Here is a 12,668-nt window from a genome sequence, read left to right on the forward strand (position 1 = left end):
AATCTCATGTTCCTGAATGAAACCCACAGCCCGGCAGCCCGGCCCCCATGACCCTACAAGCATGGCTGCCCAGTAATAGGTGCTCAGTTGGAAGGACATAAAAGCCAGAGTCAAGGACTGGTAGATGGCTCCCAGTTGGTGAAATGCTTGGTTTAAGGCATGGGGATCTGAATTCAATCCCCAGGACCCACGAGAAAAGGCCACCGTGGTGGTTCATGCTCGTAATCCCAGTGCCAAGGAGACAGAGAAAGGGGTCCCTGAGGCTCTCTGACCAGCCAGCCTAGTCTGCTTAGTGAGTCCCAGAACAGTGAGAGACTTGATCTCAAAATGTAAACTGAATTTAAAGCAGATAGCACTTGAAAACAGACACCTCTATAACAGACACCTGCACATACATGTATATATACACTTGTGTGCATCTGTACCTGCATACTCATGCACACACACACACACACACACACACACACACACACAAACACACACACTGAGCCAGAAACAAAAGAAGCTGACTGGGAAGGTGTCCTTGAGCAAAAACACACTAAGTGTGTGTGTGTCTGCATGTGTCTGCGTGTGTGCGTGCACTAATGTACATCATGGTACATGTGTGGCGGTCAGAGGAGTCAGTTCTCTGCTTCCACAATATGGATTCCCAAGGATCGAACTCAGGTCATCGGGCTTGGCAGCAGACACCTTTACCCACCTGAGCCGCCTTGCTGGCCCAAGGCATTTCTTCAGCTCTGACTCACTCAAAGTCTACAATGACTCTATGGATCCAGTACCACCATCACCCCCATTTGATGGAGAGAGAAACTAATGCAGAACAGTTCACTAACTTACTGGGGGTTCACACAGGAAGGTGACAGTAGAGTCAAGATTCAAACCAAGTGTTCTGACCCCGGAGCTTGCTGGTGAAACCATCTGCCCTGCCTCTGCTGCTCTTTTCAGACCTCTCCCTCTATTGTGACAGAAAGCACATTCCACTGAACACTAAGGTCCAGCATGAAAGCCTGAGACGAAGCAGGCATTTCAACAATGACTGTCACATCTTATGTAGCAGGGGTGACTGTGACATAGCAAGCCAGACTCATCTTTGGGCCTCTGTGGAAAAAAAACTCCGGGGGTGGGGGGAGGAGTTGGGCAGCAGCATCCCGGGCATGCTTTCCACACCACCAGCAGAGGGTCCCACATTTACATAGCCGCCGAAGGCGGGCTGTCGGCTGCATTGAGAAGGTTCGGGGTTCCAAAGGCTGGGAACCTGGAGGCAACACCAAAAGACATGTGGAGTCCAGTTTTCCAAAGCTTTTATTGTTCATGGCATGGTAAATGGGTGTAAAGGGTTCGTGCTCCCCCCCCCCCCCGAAAAGCCAGGGGAGCCTGGCTTTTATAGGGAGGGGGGAAAATGGGAGGGAATAACTTAATTAGCTACGCCCTCCCCTCCCCCCCCCCCCCCGCCTTTAGATAACTCACTGATATTTTAATCTCTGGAGGTGGAGACCTGTTAAACACGCCCTCTACCTGTGTGCTACATGACTGAAGGGTGCAGATTGAATTCTAGGGGCGTGGCCGAACACTCACAACCCAAGAACCAGGATACCCTTATACAGCCCGACAGGCCTCTTAGGTTAACTGAAGGCCACATGCTCAAGAACTGCACACAGCTCACATACATACATACATACATACACACACACACACACACATATATTACATTACATTACATTCGTCCACAGGCAGGGATATGCCTCTCTTAGAGAAAACCCATTCTGTGGGACTCACAAAAGCCAGCAAACGATACTTCTCAGAAATGATACAAAGGTATTTAAAATCTAAAACTAAGCCTGCCCATAGTTGGCTTCTGATTAGCAGCAGGCATCTTAATGGAATTTTTATAGCCCTGACCTTGGGAAGATTGCAGAAAAAAAGAAAGAAAGAAAGAAAGAAAGAAAGAAAGAAAGAAAGAAAGAAAAGAAAAGAAAAGAAAAGAAAAGAAAAGAAAAGAAAAGAAAAGAAAAAAAGCTCATGCCAAAGCCAATTGCTTCAGCCATGGAAGAGACACAGTCAGAGACCCTGGAAATAGCAAGCTTCACATCTGGTAGGACCTCACCGGCAGCTGCTTGCATTCTGAACAATAACCACAAAAGTCAATGGACAAGGGTCGCTTCTATAAATATGGTGGTGGTAGCAAGCCAGGCTAAGTGGTACCCAAAAGGAAACTCTGTGGTTGTCATGACAACCACTTGGTGAGGCAGGTGCCCCTATCAGTCCTGTTCTTTGGGGGGGAGGGGGGGGGAGAAAGAATCTAAAGCGGTAATATGGAGTTAGATTCCCCACCCAGGCTACGCTGCTGCACGTATGTCTTGGCTTTGAACAGCTCCATTTTTAACACAAAGATTTTTTCTTCCTTTTGAACGCCATGGCAGACCTCCCCTGGTGACACATGCTATGTGCTCTGTTTAGCTGGATCTTCATTAACAGCTAAGACACAAGGCACAAGCTCAGAATAGCTTCATACCCAATGACTTGTGTGGCTCCAAAGAACCCTGAGTGTTGGGACCCGAGCTGATAGCCGCTTTCTGCTAAAAGTTGGCCCCCAACACCTGAGACCTGTAATCTCCTGTTTGTGAGACATTCACCTTACCTTCTTGTCACTTGTCTCCTGCAAATGACAGGAATTCAGGAAGTGGCATCAGAAGATGCTGTCTGGGGACAGATGGTATCTGCAGCTGGGATTCCAGACAGTTGATAAAGAAGCTATTCAGAAGGGCATGGGCAGAGCTCAGGTCCTGGCAGGGATGCTCGGGTACCAGAGATAACTGCCTGAGTAACTGTGGAACGTGATTATGACCCTGAGAACAATGGGGCCGGGGAGGAGTAGCATGAGGGATGACTTGGAAGTAGGAAGGAGCCAGGTAAGAGGGGGACCTGGGAGGATGGAGAAGCTGAGGTGAAGGAGTAGCTGCGGTAAGAGAAGATCAAAGACAGGAGGAGCTGGTGTGAAGAAGGGGCTGGGAGGGGTTGGCTGGGGTGACGGAAGTTAAAGAAGAGAGGAGCTGGGATCAGGGATGAGCTGAGAAGAAGAATCTGGGAGGACCTGGAGTAGGAAGACAAAGAAGAAGGAAGAGCTTGGAGGATGGATAGTCTTGAGAAATGGGAGGAGCGGAGTCTAATGGCTCTACACTACAGGGCCACGGCAAGGTACAGCTTTCCAGACTGTACACCTAGAAAGGAAGGAGAAATGTTCCCAACGGTTCTCTCCTATCCCAGCTCTAGGATGCTACCCATTGGCTGCATGCCCTGGAAGGCAGAGTGCTGAGCAAGCAGTTTTAGCATCCACGGGGTTGGTTCGGTCTCAGCAAAGTTTGGACAGCAGAATCAGGACAAAGAACGGAGATGAAAACACAGGGTCAGCATGAAAGGAATAGGCCTGGCCACAAGGCCAGGAGATACTTGTCATCTTGTCAGACCCTGTGACCTTATCCACATGAGATGAGCCATGGCCTGCTGTCAGATGCGATGCACTGAGTTCCTTGCCTCCAAAGTCACACACTGACCTACTGACCCATCCTGAGGCAGCCTCATTTAGAAGTCAGGCCACTGCAAACATGACGGTTAAGATGAAGTCCTGCAGGAGAGGGAGCCCTCCCCGCAACGCACTGGAACTCCTTATGACAAAGGGACATTTGGACATGAATATATGCCAGGAAGAACACTCTAGGAAGACCAGTGGAAAAAAAAGGCTACATGCCCACAAACCAGCAACCCTTGGAAGTTCCATGAGAGGGGTATAATATTCCCTCAGAGACAGTAAGGAATCAATTCTGCCCCCACCTCAGTTTTGAGTGTCTAGCCACCAGGGCCACCAGAGTCATATGAGTGGAAAGTGGGCCACTTCAGAGTGAGCATAAGAGCATACATCCCTAGGACATTGTCAACTACAGGTGGCATCTTCCCTGGAAGCCTATGTCATACTCAAAGTAAGACCCTGTCCAAGGTACCACTACTCTTGGCCCACAGGAATGAGGAGTAGGAATCCTCTGAAGACACAGGCCTGCGGTGACTTACGATGACACAGCACCACAGCAGACATTCTTTAAAGAATGATAAATAATCACTTATAATCCCCTCCCCCTCCCAGGACTTGCCCACAGATAATACCGCCACCTCTGCCTTTGTTAACAGACAGTATCTTAAGAACAACACCATAAGCGGAAGCAAACTGCCTCCCTCCATCTCCAGTATTCCAGAGCTGGCTTTAAGCAAGCTCTGTAAGGCCTCAAGGAGTCCCAGCAGGTAAAGATCCTTGCTGGCAAACCTGACAGCCTGAGTTCCATCCCCTGGATCCCACAGAAGGAGAGAACCAACTCCCACAATTTCACCTCCACGTGTATGCTATGGCAGTCACACCTACACACACACACACACACACACTTTTTTAATTTAATAAAAGATTTAAAATCTAAGCTTCTCTTTAGCCTCCCGTGACTCAGTTTCTCCATTTGCAAAGTGAACATGGTAGAGCATGAGCCTCGTGGGGTGGCACACAGGCATCGTCTGTATCATCCGTGCCCTTCAGAGAGGACCCGTCTATCATCATAGAACGTGACAATGGTTGAGATTACTCAGGGATGAGGCTTGGCAGCCGTATCCAGACACCAGCCTGGGCTTCCTGCTCTTGAACCCTTCCTTGTCCTCCAAAACGAGTTCAGTCCACCCCTGAACCCTCCCTCCTTGTCTCACTGAGGACAGCTCTTAACAGGGTGACAACACACACACACACCAGATGAAAGCAGAAGCAGAGACTTCCACAGTTGTGATTTGGAGAGACATATGGGATCATAATATTTTATGATCAACAGACGCACCTCCCCATGTGAACAAACACAGCTGCCAGGAGCCAGCTTCCTTCCGCCAGTGACCGAGACAGACTCACGTCAACCACTGGTACTCTCTAGGTGAGCCAGATCCAGGGTGTGTGAGCACTGACAGCCATTGATATCATTCCAGGGACCCCAAAGGAGAAGGGACATTTGTTAACTGGGCTGAGAAAGTCCTTCAAAGGAAGGGACATAGTAGAAGTAATGTCAGCCATGATTTACCTCTGTGGGCTAGTTCCAAGTCAAGGGCAGGTAACTCTTTTTAAGAGGTTGCCAGAGGCAGCACCCCTGAAGCTTAGACAAACTGACATGATCCAGATTGACATTTTGCTAAATTCATAGCAAGTGCCCAGAGACATGCTAGAAGTTGTCAACACCCTGCCTGTGACAGGATGCTCTTCAGCAATGCTGCCAAGACCAGCAGAATAGGTAGGGAGAGGATGGGAGCTGGGTGTGGAATCTCATGTTCGTGAATGCAACCCACAGCCCGGCAGCCATGACCCTACAAGCATGGCTGCCCAGCAATAGGTGCTCAGTCGGAAAGACGTAAAAGCCAGAGTCAAGAAATGGTAAATGGTTCCCAGTTGGTGAAGTACTTGCTTTAAGGCAGGAGGACATCCTCAAATGCTGTGTTCCATTTTAATCCGCCAGTGCTGAGGACTGAGCCTATGGCCTCATGTATGCTAGGCAGATGCTCTATCACTAAGCTACAGCCCTAGCCTTTGACCTTGGATTCCTAAGAAGTCCCTGAGGCACACGTTCTGTCCTGAAACTGTGTCACTTTATTTTTTTAACTATCACTCCAATGACTCACAGGCTTGGCTCTGAAGTGGACATGGCCAAGCAGGCCCGAGGATAGTTTCCTCTGCCTGTCAGGAGTCAGCTGAAGCTGCACAGGGCACCAGCTCCAGTGTCTATTTCACATGTGCTCTTCCAGCCCCTCAGCTCAGTAAGGCTTCGGCACAGCGGCTGGGGATGCTAGCTGTGGGTCAACCCACCTGGGAGACAGCCAGTCAAGTCCTGACTCCATCACTGTGCAGCCATCTGGTGAGCAGTTCCTTCCTACTGGCTCCACAGATCTGACTTTTCCAGTCAAGTGAATGATACTACCTCCCTCCCAAGCTGGTCAGAGATCACTTAACATGAAGCCGAAATGCCCGCTGGTCTTCCATCCCTACCCGCATTTACACTATGAAAAAAATGGGCTTAGTGAAAGGCAGTATTTGCTCACAACAAACAGGAGGTCATTCCCTCCCTGGAACAGAGATGATAAGGCACCAATGCCAGGGTTTCACTTCCTGGGAGAGGCAAGTAGGACATCTGCCACAGAGATGATAAGTTGTCACAGAGACAGAGTGGTCCAAAGGCCAGGCTTCACGGCAAATGGATTCCTGCTTTCCTGGCTCTCTTCCGTATGTTCTAGATTCCCGCCCACAACTCCTGTCAAACCCACTCCTTAACCTTTTCCTGTCTTGATCTTTGGTGAAGACCTAGTTGGGCTGGGTATCCAGGATTCTGCCAGCCTAGCACCTGGCTTTCTCCCTGGACGACTCCTTGGATGTTGAGCCGAGTCCTTGGCTACATTGTAGCGAGTTGGTCTGATAGCAAGTTGGCCTGATGCTCCTCGTATTGTAACGCTAAACACTGGTTCCTCGAAATATGCATGAGCAGATGCTCCCTTAACCAAGTGATGCCATGTGAATTTCTCCCTGATTTAACTGGTCAATAAAAGGCTAGAGACTGTGATCGGGCAGTGGAGGGTGAAAGGTGGGACTGGAGGTTCATGAGGGGGAGTTGCAGGTGGAAAGAGGAGAAGAGGAGCAAGATGGAAGAGGAGGAAGATGGAAGAGGAGGAAGATGCCATGGACCAGAACCACATGGCCAGGATACATAGCAAGTAACAAGGGACCTATAGCTGAGGAATAAGTTAGTATAGCCCTAGATCTGCCCAATCTAGGCTTATGGCTTGCAAATAAAAATACCTGGATTATGTGTCTTTTATATGTGCTTGTTAGGATTATAATTTCCTACTACGCTACACACTACATTCAGCAATAGCAACCAGACCCTTCACCAGGCATGGCCAAGTGTCCTCTGGGGCATCCTGAGAACTCAGTTTCACCTGGAATTACCTTGGGAGGAGCTCAACCTCCAGCTGTATGGCAACGGGATTTTTTGACTGTGTACCTGTTCCTTCTCATGACTATATCAAAAGGAAACCTGCTTCTGAAAGGGGAAGTCACTGGTGTAAGGGCTGATGCTGTCCTGTTCCCCAATTGGTTCTTTGGTCTGTTAGTAAAAAAGCCATGGACCAATTACTGGGCAGGAGGAATAGGCGGGACTTCTGGGTTCCTAGAGGAAGAGAGATAGATGCAAGGGAGAGGAGAGTTTGCCATGGCTTGGAGAGAGAAAAGTTAAGCGGCCATGTGAGGACTTAGGAGGAGCAGCGATCTGTGACAGGGACTAGATGTAACTAGACACTGTAATTTAGGGCAGGCAGGAGGTGCAAAGCTAAGAATATTGATAAGGGCATGTTAGCAACAGGGGTTTAAGAATGCCCAATAATTGTGCCAAGAAGGCAAGTGGAAAACAAACAACTGTGTGTGTGTCTTTTATCTGTGGATTCAACGGAAGCTGGGTGGGGGCTGATAGCACAGCCCTTTCCAGGGAGCTAAGGTGGGGTTGCAGAGATGCAGGAGATACACTGGTACCAATCAACCTTTAGAAATGCTCACCTCCCTCAGCACCCAAGAGCCCAGTAAAAGTTCTTCATAACCACATGTGGAGGGTGACTTGTGCCACATCTCCAAATTCCTAGGTCAAGATTCCAAGATATCACTATGTGGCTTTTCTTTAAAGACAGTCTCCTAGCCCAGTGTAACCAGCTAAGTTGGAATGAGGCCACACTGGGGAAGAATAGCCTGCAGCCATATACCTGCTGATTTTATCAGAGAGGACAATTTGAAGGTATGGAAGGACAGAGGGAGAAGACTTCTGGGAACTGAGGCAGAGACTGGGATGGGACTCTGCAGGCAAGGATTGACCATGATTGTCAGCTGGGCAGTAGTGAAGAAGGCAATGACCATAGTAAAAACCCGAGTTTTCTCTCTGGGGAGCTGTCTGCATGTGACAGCTTGTCAAAACTCCTCAGCGGCTTTCAGAAAGGAAGAAAATGTGGAAGACAGAGGGGTATTATGGAGCTTGCACAGACTCCCTGTGGCCTGCACACAGTCCAAGCAGAAGCCTGTGACAGCTAGGTCAGCACAGACCCATGCCCTGTCCACTCCACTCCCTGGATCCTTCATTCTGAAGACAAAAATCTGAAGCTGGCAGCCCCTGGTGCCATGCAGAACTTACTGATGAAGCACCATTGTCCAGGGTTTGAGTCTACGAGTTTGGGCTCTTGCAAAATCTATTTGTGGGTTAGCTGTACACACAGTGCAGGGGGCCCACACTGACCATCTCCTGATAGAACTCATTAAAGCAGTTCAATGAACTGTCCCTCGAGTAAAAATGACTTGCCAGGTACTTAACGCATACTTCTCTATGCTCAGCTTTTCCTCAGCAAAGCATCATCTGAGCCAGCCTCTCAGGTCTGGGTTCAGGATGCTAACCCAGCTCAAACTCTGTGTAAGAAGGGGTCAGATGGTGTGCCTCATTGTCAGTGGTCTTGAATACCAGATCAAAGGTCAGAATGGCCCTAAGGAGAAGGCTCAGTTGTTAAGCATACTGGCCTGTTCTTCCAGAGGAATCGGCTGGGTTCCATTCCCAGGGACCACATGGTGGTCCACAACCAACTCTTAACTCCAATTCCAGAGGATTCAACACCTTTACCTTGCCTCTGTAGGCACTACTAGGCCCTGAACATAGTACACAGACATACATGCAGACAAAACACTCATATATGTAAACAAATTAGTTTTTAAAAGTTTTTAAGGTCTATAGGGTAAGAGTCAGTCTCCCCAATTCTTTTTTTTATTTTTAACTATGTATATGGGGGAGGCTGTGTCTGTGCATGCAGTGACCACAGCATCCAAGAAGAGGATGTAGGATTTCTTAGAGGCAGTTGTTAAGTTTCAAACCTGAGACAAATGGCTGGGGTGCCTATTTAACATATCAAAGCAAACCACCCAGCCACCCTGAAATCCCTCAGTCCTTACCTGTTACAGGGTATTTCTGGCTGGCATACCCAACCCCTACCTTAAACTTCTCCAACCTGGGAGTGGGCTTCTCTACAGAATCCAACTATCTGGTTACCTGGTCCTTTCCATCCACCTGGTTCCGATCTCCCTTCTCCCTTCTCCTCCCCTCTCTTCATATGGCTCAGGGTCATGTGCACTCTGGACTCTCCCCCATATCTATAATAAACTTTCTCCTCCACCATCCCTAGGAGCAGGTATATCCTTTCCTTTCCCTTTAATTTCTTTGTTTCATTCAGGTGTGAGCCTACCTACATTGGCGCTGGGAACCGAACTCTCGTCTTCTGTAAGAGCAGCACAGGCTCTTTAACCACTAAGCCATCTCTCCAGCCCCTTTCTCCAGCATCCTTATTGAAGCCTTTCCTTAAGACATAAGGAGGCAAAGTACACGGGGACCTGACCTAGGAAAGTGCCAACCCAGGATAGAGGTAGCATTAAAACGTTTGAGTTCAGTGCCAACAGCTTTTGAAAATTTAAGCAAACACCTTGCTGTGATAATTCTCCCAGAAGAATTATCTTCTGCATAATGTTTACTTAATTCCATGCTGGGGCCACCTCTGAGGTCTCCCACTTACACACTGGCTCAGTATCGGTTGCAGGTGTCACCATATTACCATACCCAAGTTGTCCCATGCCGCCGCCAGATTACCTCTCCTTTTAAACAGCCAGTGGACCTGCATCATCACGCTCCCACACCTATGCTTAATGGAGATCCAGCTCAGGAGAGAATGGGCTTCCTAAATCCATTAGTCATTTTTTTTGGCTGGTCATTAATTAGTGATGGCAACTGAACCCAGGGTCTCTTGCATGCTAGACAAGTAGTTTATCACTGAGCCACATCTCAACAGACTTTATTATTATTATTATTATTATTATTATTATTATTATTATTATTATTATTAATTTCTTCATTTTTTTTAGGGAGATAGAATTCTCTGTATAGCCCTGCCTGTCCTGGAACTCACAGGCTGGCCTCAAACTCACAGAGATCCACCTGCCTCTGTGCCTCTTGCCTCTTGAGTGTTGGGATTAAATATGTGTGCCACCACCACCAGGCTACCACGTCTCAAATTCTTTATTTTTTTATTTTGAGACAGACGTGAAAGGTTGCCCAAGCTGGCCTTGAACTTAGCCTGAACCCAAGACTAGCCTCCTGTCTCACTCTCCTGACGACGAAGCTTCATAGCGATTTTTCTCATGACCCGAGTTAACTAGTTTTAAATGCAGAAGCGACTACGAAGATAGAAGAAGACCTCTTCCTGAGCCCTTTGTGAAACTCCAGGCTGGCAGAGTCCAAGACTAAAAGATAAAGAAACTCCAGGAGGAAGTGGGCATCTCTGCTTGCAGACCGAATGTCTTGGATCTCCGTGGCATCAGCCTCTGAGAGCTTCGGGAGTCAACTCATCTCTTATCTAACAAAAAGGAATATGGCTGTTGGGCTCATGGGAAGACTCCAGTGTCTCTCCTGCTGGATGTGGAAAGAGTGTCTGCTGGCCTCTAAGGGCCACATCTGCAACCCAACCCTCACCCTCAGGTCAATGCTCCTTTCCCAAGCTCTGTGCTGGTCACCAAGCTTAGATTGGGTCGTTCTGCTCACAGGAGACCTTCATGGGATGGAATGTGTTGTAAGCCATTCTCAACACAGTGTAGCAGGTGGTCTGACCACCAGAGACTTGGAGTCCAGGTCATCTAAATGCCTTCCCCTGCTGGAAAACACCAGATGAGCTAGCTTGGGTCCCTCTGGGTCAGTAGCAATGAGCATAGGTCCCAGCCAATCCGAACAGGCAGATGGAGGGAGTGGGAAGAAAGCTTCCCCAGGCTGTGATGGTTGCAGAGGCAGGGGGTCACTTATCACCACAGCATGCAGATCAAAGAATCAGCAGCCCTGTGAAGGACAGAAACAGTTCCCGCTCCTAGCAACGAGCACATCCTTGTCCCAATCTGTTGCCACTGTCACAGGCACTGATGCACTGGACACCTCTATCGGCTGGAATTCCCCCCAGATACCCACAACCTCCAGGCCTGTTCCAGGCAGCAGGCACCACCCTAGAGAAAAAGTACCACTCTCATGGAGTGGAAAAGATCAACTACAGTGGCTAACATACCAACCAGGGAGAATAGTGCCAAATCTGAATAGTGCTGACAAACAGAAAGGATGGGTTAGACAGGCAGGCAGCAAGGACCACCCTGCGTCAGCTCACATCAGCCCCCGAGGGCAGCTACAAGAGTCTTGTCAGGCCCAGATCTTCTAGCATCTAGTGGTTGAAAATAACCCTCCCATGTCTTCTTCCCCCAGATGGCAGCTTACCACAGCACCATGCCAGGGAAGCCGGGAAGCCGAGCGGGATAAAGAAGAAGTTGGTGTGGTTCTTCAGGGAAGAAGAGCGTTACAGACAGAAGCTGGGCTGGTGAAGACACAAAATGGGGACAGACTGGAAAGACTGTGAGCCTCTGGTGTGACTAGGCTGTCCAGGCTAGGGGTGGATCATGGGGGAGAGGGAGGAGCCGCCAATGGGTGTGTCTTGTGGACAGTGCTGAGAACCTTGGATCTTATTTTGAGCATGAACAGGGTGTCTCTTTGAGCTTTCTGAGACCTTTAAGGGAAACTTGAATACCATTGGGCCAAAGCAAAGTGTGATAAGGAAAAGAAGAGAGGAAAAGGGAGGCAGGGAGCAGGAAGGCTGGGTCAGCAGGCAGAGTGGGGGTGTATAGCTTCATGCCAAGGGACAAGACCATTGCACCTACCCACAAAGGAAACGGATCCAACACAATCAGAGGCCCACTATGAACTTCGGCTTCCATATCACACAAATCTGTGGTGTCGGTAGGTTGTTTCCCAAGCCCCAAGAGCAGCTCAGCCAGCTCAAGCCATGTAGTGACGTCTCTGGAGCAAAGCGGAGGTGTCTACCTCCTCCAGCAGAAGCAGATGGTGCCTGGGGGTGCCTAACACATGCACTTGCTCATACTGAGACCAAAGTAATTGTCCCCCAAAAAAGGAGGATCAAGCCAAACAGTGCTGCTCCTCCTGGCCAAGTGTCCCGCTGGGGCCGGGAAAGCTGCAGAGAGGAGGATTAAGAAGAGGCAAGCCGAGGCGCTGGCAGGCAGAGAGGGTGGCACAAGCTCTTTAGCACAAGCTGCTGGAAGCAGCAGTCGGAGCTGCCTAGGCATATGTGGGCACCACATGCCATAAACGAAGCCCCCCGAATCCTAACTGCATCACACCAGGGGAGAGATTGCAAGATTCATCACAGCCCGGCAGGCTCAGGGCCAGGAGGCGGAGACCTTCCCAGGGAAAAGAGCTGACACCACAACCAGGAGGGAAGAATAAGTGCTTTGTGATCAGTGGAGGCCACGGACTGAAGAATGAGCCAGGCATGCCCGGTGACCTATGCTAAATTCCCAGTACTTCAGAGGCTGAGGCAGGGGGATAAGCCATGAGTTTCAAACCACCCTTTACTGCATACTGAGTTCAGGGCTAGCTTGAGCTAGACTGAGACTCTATCAAGAAAGTGAAGAGAGATTTTTTTTAAATGACTAAAGGGGGTTGGACAGTTGGCTTTTAGTGATTAAGAGCACTTGGTGTTCTTACAAAGGA

The 12,668-nt window shown here is 49.1% G+C and overlaps 1 protein-coding gene across 8 annotated transcripts in view; it reads right to left on the minus strand.

Annotated features, from left to right (window-relative positions):
• Nucleotides 1-12,668, minus strand: part of Rimbp2 (RIMS binding protein 2) — a 192,793-nt gene that overhangs the window by 103,822 nt on the left and 76,303 nt on the right. The window contains exon 1 of one of the 8 annotated variants that reach the window (XM_076922983.1): nt 11,382-11,512. The exons of the other annotated variants lie outside the window; for them this stretch is intronic. The gene's annotated coding sequence lies outside the window, so the exon portion shown is untranslated. Of the gene's footprint in view, nt 1-11,381; nt 11,513-12,668 lie in introns of those variants that run through there. 8 annotated transcript variants of the gene reach the window in all.

This window comes from Arvicanthis niloticus, chromosome 24, assembly GCF_011762505.2.
Source record: "Arvicanthis niloticus isolate mArvNil1 chromosome 24, mArvNil1.pat.X, whole genome shotgun sequence".
In the NCBI taxonomy this organism is placed as follows: Eukaryota; Metazoa; Chordata; class Mammalia; order Rodentia; family Muridae; genus Arvicanthis; species Arvicanthis niloticus.